The sequence below is a fragment of the Tachypleus tridentatus genome, chromosome 1 (genome assembly GCF_004210375.1).
Source record: "Tachypleus tridentatus isolate NWPU-2018 chromosome 1, ASM421037v1, whole genome shotgun sequence".
NCBI lineage: Eukaryota > Metazoa > Arthropoda > Merostomata > Xiphosura > Limulidae > Tachypleus > Tachypleus tridentatus.
The window spans coordinates 127,291,454-127,318,315 of record NC_134825.1 but is presented as its reverse complement, the minus strand read 5'-3'; the positions used below and the strand labels follow the sequence as shown (position 1 = coordinate 127,318,315).

General features: G+C 32.5%; 1 pseudogene across 1 annotated transcript in view; it reads left to right on the top strand.

The window, feature by feature from the left end:
- The first annotated feature begins 11,261 nt into the window (after positions 1–11,261).
- LOC143233131 (guanine nucleotide exchange factor for Rab-3A-like) overlaps positions 11,262–26,862 on the top strand; it is a 33,311-nt pseudogene continuing 17,710 nt past the window's right edge. Inside the window, exons 1-6 of the transcript XR_013017999.1 lie at positions 11,262–11,384; positions 12,171–12,241; positions 12,373–12,579; positions 17,099–17,258; positions 21,572–21,667; positions 26,648–26,727. The product of XR_013017999.1 is annotated as a guanine nucleotide exchange factor for Rab-3A-like (transcript). The remainder of the gene's footprint in view (positions 11,385–12,170; positions 12,242–12,372; positions 12,580–17,098; positions 17,259–21,571; positions 21,668–26,647; positions 26,728–26,862) is intronic.

The window sequence follows — 26,862 nt, the reverse complement described above, 5'->3', positions numbered from 1 at the left end:
TTAAAATATTAAGTGTGTTGCCTCTTCTAAGTTCTGCAAAAGTTGGTAATGTGGTTTATGCCTTCTAAAACAAAATTAAAAATTGAAAAGGTTTGAAATGTGGTGGTATAGATGAAGATTGGCTGCTGAGCTATCTAGAAATAAAAACTATTTTTGAGTGTAATAAAAAGATTCACTACTTTGGATATGTAATTAGATGTGAGAGAAGGTTGGGAGAGGTTCTGGTAGTAAAAGGAAAGGTAAAAGGGCAAGAGGCACTTGGGTTAAGAATGTTAGAAAATGAATCTGAAACGAGAAGTTGAATTAGGAAAGATGGTACAAACAACAAGGAATAAATAACCATATATGTCAGTGGCCCTCAAATTGGGAGAGGACACTTTGATTTATATATACCAACAATTTATATTGACACTTTTTGTAAAGCTTGATGTATTACAAGGATATCTTTGTAACCTCATTAAAAAGATTTACCAGTACTAATAATAATACTTATATGAACTGCAGGTGGAGATGATGTGATGCACCAGTTACAAGTGATTGTTTTGTCTGTGCTGTCTTTGAAAGGGAGAAGTAACAATTAAACCCATACTTTTTTTTATATAAGAAAATCACATTTATTTTTTGCTTGTAAGGCACTGGTCTCCCTGATACTAAAGGCAACTTGTTCAGTATGTTAATCACCTTCTAATTAGAAAAATAAAACTTAATTGGAGTTAAGCATAATTTTTTAAAATCTTTACTTGTGTCCTCCTCCTCCAGAATTCAACACACAAAGGAATTAGGTCTTTATGTTATTAATCCTTAAATAGTATTGTAAAAGTTTTGTAAGATTACCTTTCTTTCCTCAGAAAAAAGATTAAGATAATAATTTTACCATAAGGTAATCTTTCTGTCTCTCAAACTGGCTGAAGAGCCTTCATTAGAAACTTTGCAATGTATTATTTCCCTCTTTCTTATGTAAAAATACCAAAACTACTGAATGTTTCAAGGTTATCCTTGTGTCTGTAGATAGATCCTAAAATATGCTTCTGTTAGTAAGAGTGCTGGTGAGAGCAATTTTTACTCTACCAGGATTCTTTTCTTTAGTCACACAATTGAGTCAACTCCCTTCTATATTAAGTATATGTTCCAAATCATGATATTCAAATACTTTGTATTTACTGTAATTGAAGATTATTTGTAAGCGTATTTGGTCGTATTATCAATTGATCCAAGTTGAGCTGTAGTATCTTAATATTCTCAATACAGTAAATAACACTAAGGAGTTTAAGGTAATAAGCAAACTATTATTGATTAATTATCCACCTATCAGTGTCATTAATGTAAATAAAAAGTAAAGGCTTAAGTACTAATCCATTAAGCACACTACTTTACTAGGCTTCACTCCCTTAATAAAAATTTTTTGATTTCTATAACCCAACTGTTTTCAAGGCTTAGATGGCTGTGCCTTTAGGTTGTTTTTTTTTTTAATACAAAAGAGGTTATTAGCAATATTCCTGATTTTGAGCATTCTATGGAAATTTGGATGATAATTTGGTCAAGCTCCAGTTCAGATAGTTTTATTCTTCTAGAACATGTGGAATAAATTACTGTCAACATTAGTGGATGCTGACCTATAAAAAATGTTTGAAAGTGAATCGTTAATTTCCTGAAAAATAAAGAATGGGTTGCATTCTTGATTTTTCTAGAGAGTAGGTGCACAGGGATAACTTTGAAGGACCAAATTGTCCTTTGTTTTCCATATGTTCAGAGTTTAACAGGAGAATGGATGATTGAAAATTAAATGGATTTAATGTAGTCCTTTTTCTTACATTTTCAGGAATTAGGTGTGCATGAACAGCTTTAGAGGACTAAATGTATGATTTCTTACTGTTCATATGTTAGTAGTGTGACTGATGAAAATTATCATTGTTTAGTGGTAGAAAACTCATTGAGGTAGTGCTCTGTTGTGTGAACATTAGAATTTATTTATAGATCTATTGATAAGAATAGATGATTATATCTAGAAATCAGTAATTAGGTCTCACTTGAAATACTGTGTACAGGTTAGGTCTATATTAACTAAGATGAGATGCTCTCTTAATAGAAAGGATTCAGAGGAGAGATACTAAGATGATTTCAGGAATTGAAGGTTTATCTTATGGTTTATTAGTTTATCTTGAAAAAAATTATAGATCTTATTTGATGTCACAAGATTATCTAGGAATTCATAAGAAAAATGAATCTGTCCTCACTGCTTTCTCCTGTCTTGAACATGTGTCCTCTCACTTTATTGTCTTTAATATTCAGCACAAAGAAATTAGAAGGTGATGTACTTACAGCATGAGTAACCTGAGATCAGCATTTTACCAAAGTTTAAATGGGGAATTGATTTTATAGAGAACAAAGAGAAGACTTTTTCCTTGTGTGGTTGGGCAGAGATAGACAAGAAGAACCAATGATCCCTTGCTGTTTGGATGTTAAGTCATCTTTAGCTCTTCTTTTCTTTAGAAAAAATTCCATGTTTTTTTTTAACATGTCTTCATATTTTGAAGATTTTACTCTGGGAATCTTTGTAGCCACTCTGTATCTACACTTTAGTTTGTCTTTATCCTTTCTTCAATAAGTATGTCAGAGGTGTTATGTATGAAATCTTCGAGTTATAAAATGTTTTAGCAGCCAGGTGTTAAAATAGCTTCTCTAGCCATTAATTAAGATTCATATGAACAGTCCAAAATAAGACAATAAACATTTTGCTAATTATATTAGTTTTCAACCTGTGTATGGTGAACCTGCTCCTCCATTAAATATGTCCACTACATTATGGATCTAACCTGTTTACATATTTTATATTTCTGCCAATTCCTCATTTAATCCTTATAAGCATAAGCAGCTGAAAATGTTTTTTACATTTTACCTGTGTAGAAAAATCAATTTGTTGCACAACTATTTTTACATTTATAGTTCTTATGTAGCATTTTGTTCTTAAGTAACAACTCCTTTTATCTGCCTTTGGTTACCAGTGTCATTTGCTTTGATGTGCATTAAAAAGAACAGTATTTAAATTATTTAAATTAAACCATTTTGAGTGTTATTTCAGTAGCATTGTTTAGTAATTATTAGATACATGTGACCTTTTATTTAAGTTTAATGCAAGAGCTATGATTAGATAGTTCATATAACACAAGTGTTAAATTTAGTTAATTTTAGAAGTGATAGGTTATCTCAAACTTGTTTAAATAACTTTACAAATTGTACATTATGTAGTTCAGTGGTGAATTGGTGATTATTATATTATTGCATCATGTTACTAGATCCTTCTGAGTTTTCTCATTGTTTTATTGAGTATTATTGCATTATATCTGGTAATGTATGTAAAATTGTAGACCTTTTTCAGGGTATAAATATGTTTCAGAAGTTTAGTTTGAGAGTTCGAGCTAGACTGAATGATTGTGAGCTAACCATAAAGAACATATAGTGATGATTTTTAAAATGAAATGTTCACAGATTGAGTGTAATAACAGAGTAGAGTATAATAATTCCTGTCAATTATGTTCTGAAGTAACTGAACCAGTCTATCTGGACTTGTACAAAAAAACAAACAAAAATTATTTAAAGCTATGGAGAAAACTGTAGTAACCAACAGTTATAGTGGTGATTTTAAAGTGAAGTTATTGTAATAACAGAGCAAGGAAGAATAATTTGCCTTTCCAATTATGTTCTAAATAACCAACCTGTGTCGATTTTGACAAAAAAAGAATTATTCAACACTTTGTATACAACTGTGATAACTAACAGTGTAATGAATATTTGTAAATATGTTTGACTTGTTTTAATATATTATTTTAAAACAAATGGACTTTGTGCTGTTTGTTTATTGTTGAAATTTATCACCAACTAGTCACAATAGTCAAGCCTATACATAAAACCTAGCAGTAATACAATGGAAAAAGCTTATTTTCAAAACAGTATCTTACCTTCTCTAACAAAATAGTTTTGTCTAATAACACTGCCCTCTGTTGATGCAAATTTTCAATGCATGCTGCTAGATTTCCACTTCTTGCTTCCACATATCCATATGCAAAGGATCATGCAGCAGCTCTCCACCAACATGAGCACACCACCACTTCTATTGTAACCAGTGCTGCTTTCTGATTTGGGTCTGAATTTGGTTGGAGATGACCTAGCCACAGTTAGTATCATGTAGATGGCATGATGTCCAGACCTGATCTACATTACTAGGTGCTGCCAGGTTTTGGTTGGAGTGCTCTGCCATGTGACGAATCTATAATTGCAGTTTGCCCTTCAGGCTGAGATGTTCCTTCACCTTACCATCTTCTGAATATACATTCTCAATGGGTTCAGTGTTGGTTGGAGATAGTCCAGCTGGGTAAGTTTTCACATGTGTACTGGCCAATATTCCTCCTCCTACTGTGACAAATGCCTACTCCTGCTAGTGTTTTGACTGGAGATGCACTCCAGGTTTGTGAGCTCTCTTTCTGTCATCTGTTGGATGTTGGTTTCTGTCAAATCTGGTGTTGGTTATTGCTGTACACAGCACTTTTACCACTTTCGTATGGCCTGATATTCTCCTCCTACTGCAAACTGGAAGCACTCTACCCATTGCTGTCAGGTTTTGGACTGGAGATATCATCCCATTGGGACTTTCCACTTTCCTTCAGTCTGCTGGATGCCAGTTCCTAGTGGATCTGGTGTTAGTTGTTTTCGAAGTGTGTGTATGCAAGTGGAGACAGATTTTGGTACAGAAGCTTGTCCTCCATATCAATTCTCATTTCAAGGGAAATTTAAGTGACCATCTACCTTCTAAGGATCTGATATATCATTTCAGATACCAAGTAGTGTTGGATGAGGTCAAACAACTTCTATGGGCTATCACACCCTAACCAATCTTACCCAAGAGTCCCATTCATCAGTCATGCATATTCTAGGATTCATTCATGTTTTTTCAGCTTTTGTGTTTGTGAAACTGTTGTAAAAGAGTAAAGAGTGTACTTAGACCAGATGGACCTTTTGCTAAGGTTTGAGGTTTTCTGTTTTGGTTCCACACCTGATTTCTCTTTGGGTGCTTCCTAAAGGAAGATCATTTATTTTCTCAGCCCTTCACCAGTTCAGTGTGGGGTTCTAGCTATTTTGTGATGGAGAGGTAAAATATTATATTAGAAGTTAGCATTTTCCTACATTAAAATGTATTTCTGACATACTTACCAACTTCCACATTTCCCACCCAGTCTCCCCATTTCTGATGATATATGGTGTAGGTCTACTGATCAGTCTTGAAGTGATTAATGAGTGCAGACGATACTGGTTACAGTGGATGTAGTGTAACCCATATTGGTGGAGAGCTGCTGCAGGTTCACTTGCTTGTGGATATGCAAAATTTTGAAGGTGAAAGACTATTGAAACTTTTTACTGCTAGAGAGATTGGTTTTCTCTACTAGCACAATCTTTTTGAGTAAAAATAAGTATCTATTGGAAATATATTTTCAGTGTAGGAAAATGCTAACTTTAGAAAAAAATAGCTCTGGAGACAAACATGTAATATTAGGTTTTTATTAATAAGAAATAAAAGCTGTTTTTTCATCAGACTTTGTATCTTAAATATGAATTAAAGTATAAAGTGTTTTTGAAATAACATCATTAATGTGTATACATGTATGTATATATGTGTGTACGTGCACGTGTTTATAATTAATAATTAAATAATACTCATTTTGCAATAACAAAATGCCATGAAAACAAAACTTGATAGCTTATGTAACCATTGTGAAATTTAAACTTAACAGAATACTTGTCTTTCAGTATATAGATGACTCATTATTTACACTTGATAACTTAATGTTTGTACCTTGTCAACCATGCTTTGGAAGAACTAATTATAATGAAGTTACTGTTATTTCAAATTGTTAGTATATAAATGGCACTTAGAACACTATCCAAACTAGCAGAAAGCTTGTTGAGTTACATATACATTGTGTCCACAAGAGATCTCCAACCAATTAATAATAATTTAAAGTGATATTTGTCAAGTATGTAAAATAAAGATGCATTGTGCCATGTATCCATGATGGTTTTATTTTATGCATAAAGGTGTCACTTTTGTTCAGGAAAAAAAAAACTTCAGCATTTTATACTTCTGAGAAATATTTACTTAGATTCTGGCCAACATTTGTACAAAAGGAATTCATTTGCTCTAATTTGCTTTTAAAGAAGCTATGAATTCTATACAGCTCAAAATGTTTATTTGTATAGTTTTTTTTTTTTTTCCTTACCATTTGTAGGAAAAGGTTTTAAATCCTGTTTGTACCATTGTTTTTATATATATTTTTTTGCATATTGATTTCTTGGTGGTTAAACAAAAATGTTTATCAATTTTAGGCACCATTTACAACTTGAAGATACTTTAAATGGTAAACAAATGTTGGTATATGGTAATATTTAATATATAGTGTATTTATTTGTGAAAGATTATAAGACAGTAGTGATTTCAGCAAGTTATTGAATATTTAATCTGTACACAAAAAACTTGTTTTATTTGCTCATGATTTATGGGAAACATTATTGTAAATTACACTCAGTGTTGACTATGAAAAGTTAAGGACTACAACAGAATATTATACATTATATATGAAAATATTTTCATTTAACAAAATCTTGTATTAGGAATTTGAATGAATGTTTTAAAACAATTTCAATTTTGCTTTTAAAGTCAAACCTGCAATATTTATGGATAAATTGGCAGTTTCTGAAATGGACAGTGGATTAATTTTTTAAAAAAGGAATTACATTTTGAAGAGCATAAGTGATGTTATGAGATTTTAAAGACATTTTTTCTCATTAAAGTGAAATATTGTTAATGTTGCACAGGAAGTTAACATAAAAATGTGAAAACAAGTTAGAATATTTCACTTGGCTATAAAACATTCTGTGAGTTTAAAAGAATAGTGATACACAATTTTAGAATCTGCGTGTAACTGTAAACTACTTAAGCATCAAACATCATTATAAACAGTTGGTTTTGTGAAAAAGAAAAATGTCAGAAATGGACCTTACTAAAGTAAGAACATTACAAGACATTCAAGGTACTGATGAATATGAAGAAAAAACAAAAGTGGAAGGAGTTGATCTGTGTGTTGAGAAGACTGAAAACAGTTTTTATTCAAGTTCTACATCCATAAGTACTTGTAGCGATGCTTTTAAAAATGAAACTAAAGAATCATTAACTGAAAGTTGTTCATCTTCTCTCATGGAGACTGAAATATTCCAAGTGAAAAGTGATACAAATTTAAAGCAGAGCACTGAAACTATACAATCAGTAAAATGGCATGATGGATCAACAAAGATCATAGAAGGCAGCTCCATTGATAAAATAACTAATCTGTCAGTAGAGTTAGAGAAAAATAGTTCAAGCAAGATTCATTCTGAATTGGACAGTCCATCAGAGTTAAAGAAAGCTAAAATATATGCTGCTGATAGTACAGTTTCTAAGAAAAGGTAATGTCTCTTCTGTACTTGCAATACAGTATAAATTAACATCTGATTGTATAGTATATACACACATGGATTTTTCACTAAATATTTATTATTAAAAGCTTCTTCATCATGAGCATAGAAGGAGTAAGTAGGATTTTTTTATTTTGTTTCAGCAAATACAAAAACTCTTGCTATAATTTACAGAAATTCCATTTAAGGAACAAATTCATAGAAAATATTAGATTATGATTGTAATTTTTGCCTTCAAATGCTGTGAAAATATGGTATTTCCCTCCACTCATAAGATTAGCTACACTCCTCCAGGGCTGCTCTCTACATATAATTTTTTTATTTTTTTTATTTACACATGCCACAAACCTTCTGCTCCTCTCTATTGGAATCAAATGATTTCAACATGTCTCTCACGTAAATCATTATGTGTCACTTTTCCCCCAATAGGAATATGATATTCTCATGTGATGCATGTAACTCTCTATACAAGTTTCTACTGAACTGTTGCATCTTTTTGGGCAGTGCTTGTGCATGTTCTCTTTTTTTTTGTTTAAAATTTCACCTTTATCTTTTGTATACTTGCAAAGTGATGTTCATATATTTTCACTTCTAGTTGCTGTTAAGACTCTTTCTTCAATTTAGTTCTAGTTTATTACAATTGCATTGTTTTTTTATACTTTTCGTTATTGATTGACTCTTCCTCATTATGAATTCTGAAGTTCATGTTACCATGTCGGGGTCATATCTGACTAGAGCTGTGTTTCAGGCTTCAGGTGCAGGTGACCCAGCTGGGGATTTATACATATTTATTTGCCAGAAGACTGAATATTAAATGAATCAACCTCTATCTATGGACCTTGTCCTACTTTCTCCTGAACAGGTTTAGCTTGTTCAAGAGGATGAGCACTTAGATCAACTATTTCCACCTCTTGGTTTTGCTGTGCTTTCCCATGTCCCACATGAGAAGATAGGCTTAATACAGTTTTTTATATTTTGTTTCTTGTGTGTGTGACATTTTATTCCTTTTTCCCTATTTTCTTTGAACTGCATCATTCCTTACTACGTGTCTAGTCTTCTCCAACCTATCTGATTTTCCCTCCTCCTTGGATATTTGGGTACATACTGACCAATTTGTTTTATGATTAAGTGATGGGATCAGTGTGCTTCTCCCCCACAGGCTTTGGATCAGTTTCCTCTTGAATAACATTGTGCTGATTGCCCTTTTTTTGGACCAGCAGTTATTAGGTTACATTTTGCTTGTTTAAGGTGTGGCCCCAAATCTTCTGTAAATTTGATCCATGCCCAACTTTCTTGCCTCTATCTTACCTTCATAGCTCTTTTACAGTATTTTTCAACCATCCACCTCTTCTCTGAAGCTCTTTACTAAATTCCTGAGGGTTTTTCTGGGGGCATGCTCTCCCTTTTTTTCGTTATGTTGGCTCATTTGTCATCTTCAGCTCTGACTTTACATACAGAGTTTCTCTTTTGTTGAGACCTTCTAGGTCAGGATACAACCTTAATTTTACCAGCTTCTTGACATTGTCCCATTTCTGCTGCAATACTTTAACATGATCCCTGAGTCTTTGGAATTCCAAATTATATCAGTAAAATAACATTTTACCCTTTCAAACCCTGTTGCCCATTTATCTGTCAGAGCCCAGTATGGCACCTGCTACCAGTTCCCAGCTCTTATTTGTTCCTTCTTCTTGGGATGCCTTATTTCATCATTTTCTTTGATGCATGTCACATTGTTAACATTATCAGTGGCCACCCAGTGGGTCCAGGTCAGGATCTACTATATTGGGCTCCCCCCCCCTACACACACACACATTTATGTCATTGCACATTCACTTTGCATTCCATTGCAGGTGCTTTCAATCTTGTAGCAGTTTGTCTATCTGCCCTGACCAAATATATCCAATGGAGTGTTCTTTATAGCCCTTCTTTTTCTGGTGCTTGCAGTTGGTGGGAACTTACCCATATAGATACATTTACCACATACCTCAATCACAAGTTACTCTATTTTTAGCCCACAGAATTTCATCCTTGGGCTTTTACTCCCAATATCTTCAGCCAGGATTGGTCCCACAAATTTCTTTGTTTATGCTCTTGTCCAATTACTTCATCGTATGACTTTTTTCATCCATACTACTCCATATCAAATCATTTTGATTACTCCTTATTTGCCAGCCTAACTGTGATTTCTCTGATTACAACAACTGCAGCTTGTCTCTCCAGTATTTCTTCCTTTATCTCCCTCCTTTTTTTTGTCATCCACAGTAATGGTTCTACATCCAACCATTCACATTCTTCATCTTCATGCTGCTCTTATTTGGTCCTTGGAGAGAAGGTAAGGTTTCTCCAATCAAGCAGCTTACCTTTTAGTCCATCCCCCAATAGTATAGTGGTAAATCTACAGATTTATAATGCTAAAATCAAGGGTTCAATTCCCCTTGGTGGACTCAGTAGATAGCCTGATGTGACTTTGCTATAAGAAAATACACCCACCCTTATAGCTCATTTCTTACGTCCTTCTTCAGTGGAGGTGTATCAGCACAAATGGAAAATGTTTTGCATTTGGTCTATAACTTGGTGATTCCCCATTGTCCAACCTCTGTGGTGTGAGTAGTGAAGTTTGTTACATGGTGTTTTGAGGGGGTCTTTGTCTTCTCATCCTTGGCTGCCTCATCCCATACATTTTATTTTTCCTAACACTGTCAAGCTTTTTCTTCCCCTGTACTTACCATCATAGTGCATTTTTTCTGAATTAGTCATCCTACACTAAGTGGTCTACTTTTCCAGTCTTTCATTTGCTCACTTTACCTCTATTTGAACCATTTTTCTCATGTTCTGTGTTTTGACTTTCCTTTAAAACATATTTCCTTTTACCATGTGGATATCAAAGGTCTAATTTGTTTTCCATTTATGTTTTTTATGTATAATTTATCACCCTACCTCCCAAATACTGCAGTGTTTAGGAATGGCAACTCCTCCTTTTTACTTCTCTCCTCCTTCTATATCTCATCACTACCTTTATTCCAATGCTGATAGACTTCTATGCCTGTTCTATACTATTCATTGTTATATTGCCCACATGGCTTCCTGACTTTTTATCCTTTGGCAGTCTTCCTCTGTTCAGAATCTTTCCCACTTCTCCCCTCACCAATTGGGTTGGACTTGAGATTCAATTGGCTATTTTCTCCTTGTCTTCTTTCTCCTGGAATTTGTTCTATGTGTCTTCCCATCAGGTTTAACATCTCATCTTTTCTTTCACGTCTTGTGTTATTTTTGGCCAGTGGAGGAAATACTACAGTCAGAGAATGTGGACTGTGCCTGTTATGTTTATCTTCCATTATTTACACAATATCGTGGTTTCTTCAAGCTTTTGTCTTCCACCTGTGACTGTTTTTATGCTTCAGTGTGAGTTTAACTGGGTAAGTTTATATTCACACTTTTCATTTCATGGCCCTTGATTTATTTACTCATCATATAGATCCCACTCTGTGATGAGTGGTACTTTAATAGGTATTTTTAAACTTATAATCTGCACTGTACTCCATATTGACTTGCACTGCTTGCCATTGAGATGGGGTAGGTATTCCACAAAATTTCTTGTAGGTGAATAAACTCGCACTGTAATTGCTTCATAAACTTGCCTATTTCAGACCATACCACCCATAGATTGCAATAACAATAAAGCAGAAGGGTATAGCAGCCCATCCTTGCAATGTCTTGTATTGAATAAATTGGCATGGTCTACTTTTTCAAAATAAGGTTTCATGGGTACCCATTGCACTGTTTCAAGTGATAACATTCCTCCAAACTCTCCACTGGAGTATGGGAGCTCTTACCACTTTCCATTTCCAATCTGCTTAGGTGATCAACTGTGGAGGAACACTCCTGTGAGTGGGTTACACACAAAGATGGCTATAATCATTCAATGCAGAGTTGGGCATTGGTGGTATGTTACATTGGTTTTAGGTGATGTGATGTTCTCCAGTATGTAGTATACACTCACAAAGGAATGAAATGTCAAAGCATGGTTCATCCCTTTGACTGGGATCCCTTGTCCCACCCTCACATGGATGTTGATATACCTTGGTTTTGGATTTAGAGTAAAACCAATCAACACAAGTCCTCACACATGTTTATGATTGTTTTTATTCCTTCATTGGTTATATTCTTTTTGTTTGTGGGTCACAGTGGAAGTGTTTTGGTTCTATCCTTTTTGCTATCCTTTGTTTTATCTTATGCCAAAATGTTGTTGCTTTTTGGATAGTTTTGGTCAGTTTTGCTGTTAAGGGAATTGATTTATATAATATAGACATCCTTTCAATATTGGGTCCCTGGATCAATAGATCAAAGCTAACACATTATTCTTGGGAATTAGAGTGGTTATAGATTCCCCTGGTCTCTTGAACTTGAGGTGAAGAGAGAGTGATCCTTATCCTACCCATGCATAGATGTCTGTTTCACGTGGCATGGATGTTGGATGCAGTTTACTTACTGAGTACAGTATGTTGCTCCCTATCATTCTACACCTAGGGGCACATCAGTTGTTTTACCCATTGTTATACTTTGTGCAATTGAGTTGCATATATATTTACTTGGTTAGGATCACTATCCTGCCACGTTTCTCTCCCACTTGGATCTGCTTCTTTTTTGTCTTTATCTACTACACCTTACAGATGAGTGAAGAGTGTACCTGTTTCACAAGTAGTGCAGTTCTCCTCATCAGATCTTTGGATGCTTTCTGGGGGTACTTATGTCATTTCCTTGCACCAGTCCTGCCACCAAATGAATGTGAGATTCTAGTGAATCTTCTGAGTAGAGGGAAAGTACCATATAGGAATTTATAATTTTCCTATACTGGAAATATATTTCCAATAGATACATTCCTATTCTCACACTTCCCATCCTTCCTCCCCACTTTCCTGTGTTACTTTTGTTTTCTTCCAAACCTCGAAGTCATAGTTTGATAGAGGCATATAGAGAAAGTTGCATGCATCACTTACACCATACTCCTGTTGGTGAAGTGATGCATGATGATATGCATGAGGGGCATGTTGGAATTCCAATAGGGGTAGTAGAAGGCATGTAACGTGTAAATAAACAATTTGTTTATAGAAAGCAGCACTGGGTGAAAATAGCTAATTTTGTGAGAGAAGGAAAGTGCCTATCAGAAATATATTTGTAGTAGCAGAAAATTGTAACTTTCTTTACAGATATTACACTGAACTCTATCATGGAACCTTGATGGGATAATTTATTGTAATTACTCACAACCCCTGTAGTAGTTTTGTGTTACAGTAGCACTAGTGGTGTAGATGAAGACTAGTCACTAGTCTGGAGCAAAAGTATAACACTTGTTGGTTACTAATCTGTCTTCAAGTATCTGAGTATTTGTACAGTAAATGATATTTATGTATTTTTTGAAATTTGAAATGTTTTTGAAACATGAGTGTGATGAGTAACATGACAAAATAGAGATTGACAAGGTTTCCAAATAAGTTGCACACCAAAAAAAGTACCTTCTTGAATTTCTAAGCAAAAAACAGTCATATAAAATATTGGTTATAATACATTATGTACATATATATTAATAATACACTTAAAAGGTCACTAACGTTTCCAGTATAACAGTTTAAAGAATGTCTAAAGAACAGCACCTTTTCCATCTACTATACTTGCGATCACATCAGTGGGCCTATCCCTTTGGTGGCTCAGACTGTCACTTCAAGATTTTTTTAGCTTTCATGACTAATCTGTGGTTATGTATTCCAATAAATTTATACAGTTTTTTTATAAATTGTAAACATTTCATCCACTTACTTAAATATCTTTTAAATACAATTCAACTAACAGATGGTGCTAAATGTTGATTGCTACATGACAGTTTCTTAAGCAAAGTATATGCTTTATAGCAGTATAACATATAAACAAACAAGAGCAATAAAAATTATGAATTTTAAAATGAAGTGTGGACCTCCTTATAAAGAAATTAATGAAACATGAATTAAAACCACAGTTACAAATTTATAAAAATTTAATCCCTACTTTGGCACCTTTTTACACTTACCACTAGGCCAAAGTATGGATTACATTTTATAACTGTTATTATGGTTTTACTTGTAAAAAGCTATAGCTATTAAGGATATGGCTATACTGAAAATTTATAGATGTTGCATCCATTGCATAGGCACATAGAAAATGAACAAATAAATGGGAAATAAATTTCTGAAAGAAAGTAGGTATTATTGGTTATTCATAGAATTGTTATAAGAAGTATCCTAAATGAAACAAGTTCTGCAATAAAACGTACATAAACAAGTAATGTGTACGACATGGATAGATTTTAAAGTGATTGTTAATCCCTATTTTGATTGGCAAACTTAGACTGCTTCATTTAACTATAAGGATCACAATGTCAACAAAATAGGGCATGAAAATGATTTTAAAATGTATACAACCAGTATCTCTTTGTATCATTTTTATTACAGCATTTACTTTTTTTTGAGAGTTCTTATAGCAATACTATGGATAACCAACATTCCCTACTTTCCACTAAAATATTTTTTCTTCCTATTTATATAACAAAATTCTGTGTTTGTGTGCATGTGTCACCTAACTCCTCTTAAATTGCTAGTTGTACTGAATTCTAAATGATACCAAATGAATCATCTTGATCCAAAGGTTTGCACAAAGATAAAATTCTCACCTCCCCAACTTGAGGAACTTGGGGATTTCCCCCAAACTGCTTCTAAACAGCAGGACTCGCTAACTTCTGAGTGGTACCAAACAAATCATTTTGGCTGAAATTTGTACATAGGTGAAACACTTAACTTTAATAGGGATTCTCCAAAAGCAAACTCCAAATTTCGTATTGGCTTATGTTTGGACATGTAAATATCTAGGTTTACTACCTACTGTTTATAAGTTGGTTAAAGAAATTATACTTAAATTATAGCAACAATGATCATTAAATTGAAAAAGTGCAAAATATTAATCCAGGCATTAAATTTGCATTATAGGAGCTTTGTAAATTGGGTTGTAGGTCCACAGATATGCGAATCCTTGATTTACAGGAAATTAAACTAAATGGCAGAACATATAAACTCGGTCTTTCATTCCTCTTAATAGCAGTACAGTACCATGACACAATGGAAATGGTGACTTTGAAAGGATAACTTTTGTCATTACACATTTCCCTGGTGTTAATAAGTTACTTGAAGCTTTATATAATCACTTTTAGTATCTTATAATCTAGCTGAGTATTTGTCCTCCATCCATATAAAATGTAGTTGCATTTTGTTGTACTTCAAGCTTGAGTTATATTTCCTTTTTCATTATGTTTACACAAAGAATGTTTATCACTTTCTGACTTTCATTTATGTAATATTTTTCATTGTATTATACCTGTTGTATATACTTAAAATCTACCTATGTTGTCAGGCCTAATGCCATTTGTTTGACCTATCGTATTTCATCCATTTAAGGAGGCTTTTACTTGAACATACATTAGCATCTGTAGAGAAAATGGGACATACTACAAAAAGTACTAAACATTATAAAAGAGCATTTAACTAGTATCTCTTTTGTTACTGTTTAACTTACGAACTATAGAAAACACTCCAACACATTTTTATTCTCACTGTACTTAGCTGGAAAGTCAGTGTGCTAATGTTTTTCTTCCTTAATTTTTTCTTTAATATCTATAATATGTTCAAGGGTCTTGATGTGTAAGTACTTAACTCTGCCTTTAATTTTTAATATTCAAACAAAAAGTTAAAGGCTAGCAAGTTAATTCTTACTATTAGTACCATATTTATTTTGTATAATGCTTCTTTGATATCTCAGTGTAAGATTGAGTTTTGTCATGCTTGTTTTTTATGCCTTGTCTATGTGAGAAGTTTTTTTCATAGATTTTAATTTTGGATGTCTGACACTAAGTAATTCTTTGTTGTAGTCTACAGGTTAATTATCTGAACAATGATTCTCTTTAAGAACAAATTTGGGCCAGAGATTTCATTCCAAAATTTGTTCTTCTAAATTTTTAAAATTACAGTTCTCATCTCTATTATTTAAATACTTCCACAATGGACCTTTTATGTGACATTGTGAAGAAGTTTTGTGTGATAAAAAAAAAAATCTGTTACTCTTATTAGCAACAAATGACCAATTTATAAGATGTATATTAAAATAATATTCAAAAGCATGTAATCAAATTTGAGAATACTGAACCAGTATATAACAGTTATCTTCAAAGGGGGATCTATTTTTGAAGTATATTGCTAATGTTTTTAACATTTGAAGAGTCATCATTTAATACCTACACATTTATATTTAAAAAAAAAGTTATTTGTAATACTTAAATTACTTGTAGTAATACTGATGCCAGATTAAAGGTTCTTACACTTCATTTATATTTGCTGGAAATGGAGAATCTGTGACTAGTTTATTATATGCTTTTTTCTGATATAGGGTACTACATTTAAACAGAAGTTTCAGACTCTTAGATTATTCATTTTCTTTTACCTAACATTGTTGAGCAATCAACGGGTGATTGAATTGTGTTCCTAAAAATAACATTTGATCATGCAACTTCAAACTGTAATATTTAAGCTTCTGTTCAGTTGTGTGAATAATGAAAAAAATGTGAGTACTTATACTATGCAAGTACTTATAATTCTGTAAATGAAGATTAATTGAAATATAAATGCTTTATTGATTTTATTGAGTTACTTGTTTTATACAATTACATTATGATGTAACTTTTAAACAACTGTGAGAAGGTTATAGACATGGTGCATCAATTTTGGTACTGCAGTACTCATTTTAAAGCCGCCCATCGTTCGTTCAAATTAACTTTTAACTTTGGTTATTCTACACAGTAGATGAAAATTTGATATATAAATGAATTTTAGTTTTAAAGTTTACTATCACCATAGTTCTCTAATATGTGGATGTCAATTTTCATGTTTTTTTGGTTTTTTTATAAATGTATCCTTTATGAAGGCACTAAAAACTGGACAAAAAAAAAACAGCAACGGAGGATAATGTGTAAAGGTTATGAAGTTGAACACTGAAAGTTTAAGTAAAAGTTACAAAACTATTTGTTTTCCTTTTTGTGATGCACCCTGTACTAAGACTTTTCTATTTTAAACAAACCCAGAGAACAATATAGGAACAGCGAAGTTAGTTATAGTTAAAGTTATCAGTCTTATGACAATGTAATGTCTTGCCAACTTGATTATTTTAAACCGTAGCATGAAGATATAGTTTTTAATATTAAAATTTAGCACTTATTGAAAACAAAAGCTACATAGATATAGTGATGTTCATTTGCTGCTAAATAATCTTCGATTCAGTGTATATACAGAGCTAATTGTACTGTTGTTTACAGTCTTATTATTAAAAATGTATTTTATCACTATTAAATTAGTTTGTTTTATAATGTAATGAATAATTTGGATAAAATGTCTTCAGCATATGTTTGAATGCACACTTGCATTGTGATAGGTTTTGGAAATGTGATTTTAGAACATATATTTTATACCAGATGTTTTATTATGATACTGTATTTTATATTTATTTTGAAAAATGGTTTATTATTCAGACCAGATTACAAATTTAATGAAACTAGTGAAGATGATGGCATTAATAAATATCAGGAAAGAGTTTTCTGTGACAGCTGGCATACACGTAGTTTTTTGGTAGCAGAAGTGAAGGAACATGCTTATGGATGATTGCAAGAAGAGCTAAAAAAAGCACAAGAGGTATTTATCATAGTTTTAGTGATATATGTGAGAAATACGTATACTTATGTGATGTTTCAGTGAAACTAAAGAAATAATCACTTATCTTTCATTGTAAAGATAAAAGAAATGCATTATACTATGTGTAGTGTTGGGAGTTTTAATTAATAACCTGTTAGCAGCAATTATATTGATCATTGTCACATAAATTAATTGATTAATAGAAGTTGATGTTTCCAGTTATTTCTGTTTTATTTTGTTCAACAATCAACCAATTTATCAAAATTATGCCAACCTTTAAGTTGTTTTTGTTAATTTGTCAAACAGAAGAAAGGCAACTGGCTGTTAGTACCCATAACCAACATCCCCTTCTTTTTTTCTTTTATGGGTACAGTGGTGATTTTCCTAATTTTATTTAACAGGTGTGTACAGATTCTCAGATAATAACTTGTATGATAAAAAACAACCAAAAGCATTCAATTGCTACCTGGATGGGAGAAATATAAAGATAATCTTATTAACTTGGCTTTCATTAGGTCTACTAGATGATCAGATTTTTTAAAAGATGTGTAGAAATTTTATTAGGTATTTACATCAAGTATTTGAATGAAGTAAAATAGCTAGAAAACTTGATAAATTATTTTAAATTGTTTAAACAAGGCTTCAAAGACTCAGTAACTTACCTATCTCTTGACTATATCTGAGTGTCTTCAAAATGATCTTAATTTCTCCTAACCAGTCTCAATTTCAAATGTATTTTTCAAAGTTTTATATTTTCAACAATTTTTCTAAGAATCCAAGAGCTACTTAATTTCTGTTTACATACAAAATACTTTTCATAATGCTGTTCTTTATTATTTATATAAGATTCTCATGTCTTGAATGTTGATAATCAGTTTATGAAATAGATGAATTAGGTGCTTATTTATATTGATTGCACTTTATACGATTTGCATGAAAATAATGAATACAAAGCAAGTTCTGGTAAGTGTAGAATATCAATTTTTAGTGCATGTTAAGTGATTATTTATAGCACATACAAACTAAGTTGTTACAGCAGTTGATGATTCACCTTCTGAAAGTATTTGTATGTTAATACCCGAATACTGCAGCAAGATATTACAGTACTGGTTATCTTAAAATATTTGTATTTATGAGGTAGGAAATATTTCATTAGAAAATATTTATAGTGTGTGTTTTACTCTTTATACATATATATAAAAATGGTTAGTTTTATTGAATTTGTCAAATATGAAAAGTTTTTGTACAATATCAATTTTTTGAGCTACAGTTGCATGTGAAAGGAACAAAGAATTTTAGATGTATGTTGCTAAAGATGTTTATACTATGCTAAATTTTTAATTAATTAATACTAATATCCACTGTGATCACTCATCTATACACAGAAATGCTGTTTTCCTCGTGCATCTGCCAATGAGATTTGTATGCAACTAGCCTTGAGGTAACTCCCTCCTGAATTTATTTGTTTATTGTGAACTGTGCTCGAGCATCATTATGTCATCATACAACAAAAGCTTTACTCCAGTAGAAAGGCAACACAACCTCCATCTAAGGTAGTAACCCCTCCTTATACATTTGCATTCATTATAATATATTTGTTTTTCTTGACATTGTACAACACAAATGTATTGAAATAATGTCTGGCTTCAGTTTGAGACTTACATTTGTTGTAACTTCAATTTTGTTTTCTTTTGCTTTGGTTTCAAAAGCTATAATTTTTTATCATTAATTCTCAAGTGACAGTGACTTTTACTTAGTTCTTTGAGTTAGAACACACACACAGGATTTATTTTTACTCTTGGTTCTGGTGGCTTGTAAACTGTTTGGGATGTTTCTGCCTTTGTTCAATGTGTGGATTATGACAAGCTTATTAGGCTTCCTTCTTCTGTCTTCTCAACCAATGCTGTTTCTCCTTAGTCAAAAAAAGCTTCTGGGACCTAATTTTCTTTGTATAGTGCTTTACCATTTACCTTAGCCTTCCAAATTCTTTCTGGATTTCATATGCAGGTATGTTCCTTTTCTTAATGTTCACCTGGAGACTTATGTTACATTTCTCTTAACTGTACACCTTCCTGCACATCATATATACATGATCTTCATTGGACTCCCTTTCTTTTTCTGGGTGTCTTTAGTGATGTTCACTTCTTTGACAACTTTGAATTCCTCTTGACTGAAATATCCTTCTTTTCCAGTCCCCTGTTCCTTATCCTTTCAATCTAACTGTTGATGCTATCAGTTAGGGCTGGCCATACTTTTTCTGTATGCACTTTTTCCACTCTTCCTTCAGATTCTCAACTTAATACACAAGACTTTTCAAATCCTACTACAATGCATATTTAGCTGCCTTAACTTTGAGTTTCTCTGCTTCCTCTCTTGATGTCCAAATACCCCCCCCCTTTGCCTTGTGTTCAGTGACCCCACACTCTTGCTTCAAATTTACGTGTGTTTTTTGTTAAAGGATGTTGTTCTTCCATCTTCACTTGTGAGATTTGTATGGTCCATCACCTATTAGACTGGACACTTTTCACACCCTTTTCCACCACACTTATATTCTTCTCAACCTGTATTGGTTTTTCCTTCTTCAGACTTCTGCTATTTGAGAGGTTAACCATCCTTTCTTTCCTGTCTTCCTTCCTTCTATCTTTCACCCCTATGACCATCCAGATCCAGATCAGCTCCTGTGTCCTGTTTAGTATGTTTGGTGTTGCTTGGCATGAAAGCCTCCCTTTCAGGGTGAATACTACTGTCTGTTCCTACCCTGGGTCCCCTTTTCTTCCAGGAACATTTATCCTTCTACTCTTACTGGATGGTTCCATTGACTCCTACAATCTGTATTTTCATCTGTAAATGTAAATACTTGCAAGATATTTCCTATTCCTTTGCACTTAAATCATCATATTTCTCATTCTTTTGCTTCTCATCTTCACCAGCCCTGGGATGGTAGGCATGTGGAAGTCTCTGCACAGTTATTATTCCTTCTTTTTACCATCTAACTGGTTCTTCAGGATTTTGACTTCCTCCAGCTATCGTATTTTAATTTAACCACTCTCTTTGAAATGGGTATATATATTTTATTTTTGTCCTTTTATATTGAAAAGGCTTCCACCAGGTGACTGTTGTTGCCTCCCAAGGTAGGATTATTTTTCAAAACCTGCATTGAACCAAGATAAGAGAAAGTACTCCAGTATACCATTTGAGGCATCCTCGTGGTATACAAATTTAGTCAGTTTTTTGATTCAAACCATACCAGTTTCATATGGTACATATATTTCATTTTTGTCCCTTTGTGTGGAAAAGGCTTCCACCAGGTGTCTGTTGTTGCCTCCCAAAATCTGCATTGAACCAAGACAGGAGAAAGTACACTAGGATATCATTTGAAGCATCTTCTTGGTATACAAATTTAGTCAGTTGTCTGATTCAAACCATACCAGTTCCACAGGTTACCAGGAAAAAGCCAGCTTGTACTTGCCTGCTTTTAAAAATAGGTGTTTACAGTCACCCATCACTCTCTCTGTTTCCACTAAAAGACTTTTCTCTCTGGTAGATCAGTAGAGCATCCAAGATCCTTATCAATTGTAGTTTCTTTGCTGCTGGGATGATGGGTTATGGAGAATGTTCATTGAACATAGTACAATAAGATGAGAAGTGATGTAGTGGTGACACACAGTTTAGTACGAGTCAATCCTTATCAACATAATGCATAACAAGCGTGTTTTTATCCTACAATCAATGTCTGTTCAGTAGAATTGAAATGAGTACACACTGTATTGTTTGATCATACCCAACCACATTATGAGTATAGAGTTGCTAACTGCTTGCATGCAAGTACTTGGATAGGCATGTTTTCATTCTGCTCATCCCTGCAACAGTTGGGGCTTATTTTACTGTCCCCTTTTAGATTCAGGGTGAAAAGTATGACCTCATCAAGATGACATATGATCTTCCGTGAGCATGCCCCTGTTAATCCCCTGACATTGGGTGTCACAGTCCATGGACTTCTGAAAACACTTTCTAAAAGTAGCTCATCTAAGTAAAATTTGGTGCTGATCTGTTCAATATTTCATCATGGGAATCTGGCATTTCTGTGTGAAGTGGTGAGTTATTGTCTTGGTATTTAAATACATGAACTTAGGTGAGAGTTACTACAAGATTAGTGGCATATAAATCTCCTAGGGAGATGAGTGAAGAAGATAGCATTTTCTGATTTGTGCTTATTTTTATAATTCATGTAATTTAAGGCTTTTTATTATAATGCTTACTTGTTCAGTGTTGGCAGTTGTTTTATTTAGATCTTTTTAATTTTCTGTGTAAAGGAACTAAAACTGAAAGATGAAAAAGTTGCTCGTCTCAGTCAGATAAGAGATGAGGTTGGGGCTGAGCTTGAAGAACTGACAGCTAGTCTCTTTGAAGTAAGATTTTGTTTAAACATCTTCTCATTATAATGTTAGATTTGATTGTTAGTAATAAACCTTCAGATAATCCTAACTATGAGAGACTCCATTCATATATGTTCATCTTTTTTCAATTTATGTATACTATTTGATGTTCAGTAGGGTGGACCTTATTTTCAAGTTTGAGATTTTAGTGGAGCGCTCTGAGAAATTGTAAAGATTAGTGAAAAACTAGTCTGAACCAGTTTTTACATAATCTACAAGTGGGTTTTCTCGACATCACTGAACCTGTTTTTAGCAAAATACATTCAAAATTAGAGACTGCAACCAAAATTTTATGTTTTACAATGCAGTTGAAAAATGCAGTTCAATCTTGGAAGATTGAAGAGGAGTTCTGAGAGATGTTTGTTTGGAATTGTTTTCAAGAGAAGTGGAGATTCTCAGACAAGGAAAAAATGGTAGATGATTACACAACAGTTTTTTCTGTTTTAGGCATGTAACTTTAATGGAAGAATAAATCTAGCTTCATATCACTGAAAAGAACCAAAAACAGACCTTCTGTTGGTGGTCAAGGGGTATAGGAAAATATTTGCTGAGATAAAGAAATACCACTATCATTAAACTATAGAAGTGAATATTTAGTGATTCTGTGATGTGGAAGATACTAGCAGCTTTGATCAATTTATTTTTCTATGGTTCTATTGTAAACTTATTTTCACTAATTTTTTCCTTTTTCCTTGAATATTTCAGAGAGATTTGCATGTTATGCAGCTCTTTGTTTGGGTAGTTCATTGTATATGTAACCCACACTGTGCATCATAATGGAGAAACTTTAAGCAGTGGTAGTAAGCTCTTAATGTACTTTGATTCCCTTAAACTTTTATTTACATTTAGTTTCTGGTTGACCTCCATTAAAGTATGGGGTGCCCCAAAAGAAATTCATACTCTCAATTTTTACCTTCTCTATAAAGGCCACCCTGATGCTCAACCAGTAATTAGTGTGTTAAAGGAATGAATCTTTTGCCCATTCACCACATAAAGTGGTTGGAAGTTCATAGTTAAAACAACAACAACAACAACAACAAATAACAGCATGTCACAAATCATAAATTAGTGTTAAAGAGCAGTTAACAGTTGTTAGTTTATGCTGTCTTTCAATAAGTTATTTGTCTGAAATCAAAGTAATAAATGTTTTTCATTAACACTTCCTTGAAAACTAATGTATATGGGCTTAAATGCAATGTAACTATAATTTATTTTATGTTAAGGGAATAAATACTTATGAAATTTGATATAAGCACCACTAAAGTCAAATTTGTTTGGGTTACTACGTACCTGGATGCTTTTTGCGAATTTCATCAATACTGATTTACCTCTTTTTTTTCTTTTTTTTTTGGTCTCTAGTTCCTTCTTATGCTACACTTTACAGAGGTTTCACTACCTGAGACTGTTGTTTTGCAGCAGAGACTCAGTCTGTGCAAATCCTTAACAACCCATACATCCAAATAATGGTATGAAGAAACATACCAATCAATGTGCCCAATTTGTAGATTGGTTTGAAAAGTACATATTCTATTCTACTCAACTTGATGTAAAAATGGTGTGGATTCTCCTTTTACCATGAGTAGGAAGTTGTATTCTCAGTACAACCTGGATTTGACTAGCCTTGTATGGTCCAACACACCATAGATATTCTACACCTTGGGATGCATCCAGGTAGTTTTCCCCATATTCCTGTATTTGGTTGGTTCTTCTAGTTATTGTTCACTGGGATTCAGATTCTAGTACATTGTGGTTCAGATTCAAGCCCACCCATTTTTTCTCTACATTTTGTTTCTGCCCATGTATGTAACATCTATTTGCACTTCAGGCACAGAGTATACTGGGTACAAAAGTGGTACAGTCTCCCAAGTGTGTTCCTGTTCTAATAGAGATCACGCTTCCTGGGTGTCTTTCGGACACTTTTAATTATTACTTCTTTCAACCTTTGCACCTTTCACTCAACCTTTTTAATGTAGGATTCTAGCTATGCATTTGAGTGGAGGTAAGGTACTGTATCATAAATTATTATTTTTCTGTACTGAAAATATTTCCAATAGCTACCTATCTTTTCTCTCACTTCCCACTAAAAGCCAGTGCTTCCTTTCTCCCTAATTTCACTGCAGTAGAAGTGTGTTGCATTCCTCTTGGTAGAATGATTTACACATGAGACAGTGAATTGTGTTGATTGTGTGGTATGTAGAAGTTTAAGGCTTATAACGTGCAAGCAAATTTTTGCATATAGAGAACAGAACTATATTATGCATGAAAATATATTTTCAGTATAGGAAAATAATAACTTTCAGATCTTTTTTGTCTCCCACAAGTTATACTCCAAGGTCTCTTCTTCTTCTTCTTCTCTCTCTCTCTCTCTTGTCAGTACTAGAACTCCTGGGGTGTTTAACCCTTTCATTATAGGTTGGGTGGAATCCACTGAGTTCATAAACATGAAAATATCTATGAGAATAACTATATTATGAATTTCATCATGTAAGTAATGCAAGTTATAAGTAAATATTACAAAATATCAGATTTTGTATTGAGTATTAAGGTTTTTTTAATTAAAGATTCTTTTGCAAATCTTTTCTTTCAGAATGTTGACTACCCAACATGCAGAGTAGTTTCCATTTTAAGATTTAAGACTTTATAGACATCAGAAAATGTTTAAATTTATAAACTTCAAATAATCATCAAATATTTTTAAAGAAAAACCTTTATATTTTATCTGTTATTTTAACTAATGAATCTGCACCTCTGTACATGTTTGGTAAATTTGACTGACTTTATAACCAGCATAAAAAATTGGGAAATAAGTATACATTATGCTAGTTTTGTTCTAGAATGACAAGCACAATCATTTATTGTACATAGCTTAAATGTCAAACATTATATTATCCTTTTTAGTCATTGCTGGCAAACATCACAGCAGTTACATTGATGTGACTCGTGTACTCATGTTACCTTATTCAAGAATATAAAACTAGCCTTTACAAAGTGACGTGTATTGGGTATGTTTTAGTGGACTAGTAAAAGTATTTTGTAAAGTACAATCACATTTCTGTTATAATGCATTATATATGTATATATATTATTATTGGTTACATATAAGTTCTTAAACTTATTTTTCTTAAAACATAGAGCAGTAATTAAAGTCATATAGCAAACAATTATATCTTCTGGTTACGATGACTTTTATACTCATTTACTGATTACCATAGGTTGCCAAGCCTTTTAAAATTTTACACGTGGAGGATGTGAAATGTAATACTTTTCATATGTATATATACATTTGAAATAATCAAAAAAATCATAAATAACTATACTGATATTATAGAATTCCATTCTAATTTATAAAGCTTAGTAACTAATTTTATTTGAGTCTTAAAAAACATATGAAAATTTGAGGAGACTAGACTCAACCAACTTCTTGAAGTCTTGTTTCAAAAGAAGGAAATGACAATGTAACACTTAAAAATGGCTGAGAAAGCCACAAAGGAAACATTCTGAGCTTTTGATTAGTTATTCACATATTATAGACAAAAGTAAGTGTATACAAAGGAGCATTTTTAAAACTGGGAAGAGGTAAGCAAGGCCACTGTATTTCATTCTGAACATGAGTAATATCTCAACAAATGGAAAGGACAGGAGGTTATTATTTTATATTCTGGCTTGTAAATATCAGAATTTTGAGTACCTAATTCTTACAAAACTATAGACTTTATGTTTTAACAACACAAAGACCTAATTTGAACTAGTTCTTTATTAAACATACTGTGTAACACACAAAAATCAATGTTTGGGTGTGTATTTTTGATATTTGCTTTTAAATTAAGAACATAAATGTATAATATTAAAATTTGATCTATAATCTACAATTTAATACCAAATATATAATTCATGAAATAGCCATTCAGTTCAAATTTGAATTCAAATTAACGAATGCAATGATATGGCCTTTGACCCATGACCATAGGAAGACATATCTTGATTGGATTAAATAGAGAGGATTTTTGAAACGTTATTTATATATATTATAAAATTTTAGGCCTATTGCTAATGCTTCATCTGCTCTCAGCATGTAAATTGTAAGTAATTAAAACTGTTACTAGTGCATTCATTTACTACATACCTAAAAGTTCTGCATATATGTTGTACAGTTTGAAAACACTATATTTAATATGAAAATAAAAAGAATTACATAAGTAAAATAATAAATGAGCTTACCTGATGATAAACTTTGTTTAATTTCTAGGGACAAAAACACAATAAATGGAATATTACAGTTCAACTGATATGTTGTTTCTGGTTTTTTATGTTGAATACACATGGTGAAAGACAAAATGAGAACAATTCCTTAATCCATCATAATTTACAAACATTTTTGTTGTAATCATAAATCTTCCCACATTGTAACTTAACACTAGATAGGTGCAGACAATTATAATAATGTAAATGCATTTCTAAATTAAAATTCTGCATTCAACAGTGACTTTATAATTTTTTTAAAATATCAAGTAGTCAAACTACCATAATTTCCTACACCATCAATGTAATAGCCACAGTTCAAGTATTCAGAATTAAACTGTCAGTGTAACTGATTAAATGATGTAGTCACACTAATATAAAATTAATATAAACCCATGATTTAGTTATCCTTTGATGCATTTTAATGTTTTCTATGAAATTGTTTTCCAAATTAACTTTCTTTGCTATTTTTTTCGGATGCATTTTTACAGTGCCTAATCAGAACAGCTTGATGGATAAGAATTAATGGACAGAGGCAATTTTCTTAGCTATAAGAATTAATCTGAAATTATTGACAGCATCCATCCATTGAAGAAAATGACTGATTTTACTAAAAATAATCAAGTGATTTGATTTGAAGTGTGTGTATGATATTTTTTTAAATTTATAGTTACTGGTCAAAATATCTGTTAGCCTTTTTATTTTCATTTGTAGGAAGCTCACAATATGGTTCGGGAAGCAAATATGAAACAAGCAACATCACTAAAATTATAAAAGGAAGCAAATTTAAAGGTAAGCAATGAAACTTATGAGCTTATAAAATTATTTTGTGTCACTAAAATTCATATCATAACTACATATTACACCATGTAACACAAATTTTGTTTCTGGATAGTATGTGTTATTTCCTAATTGCTTATGTTGTAAAA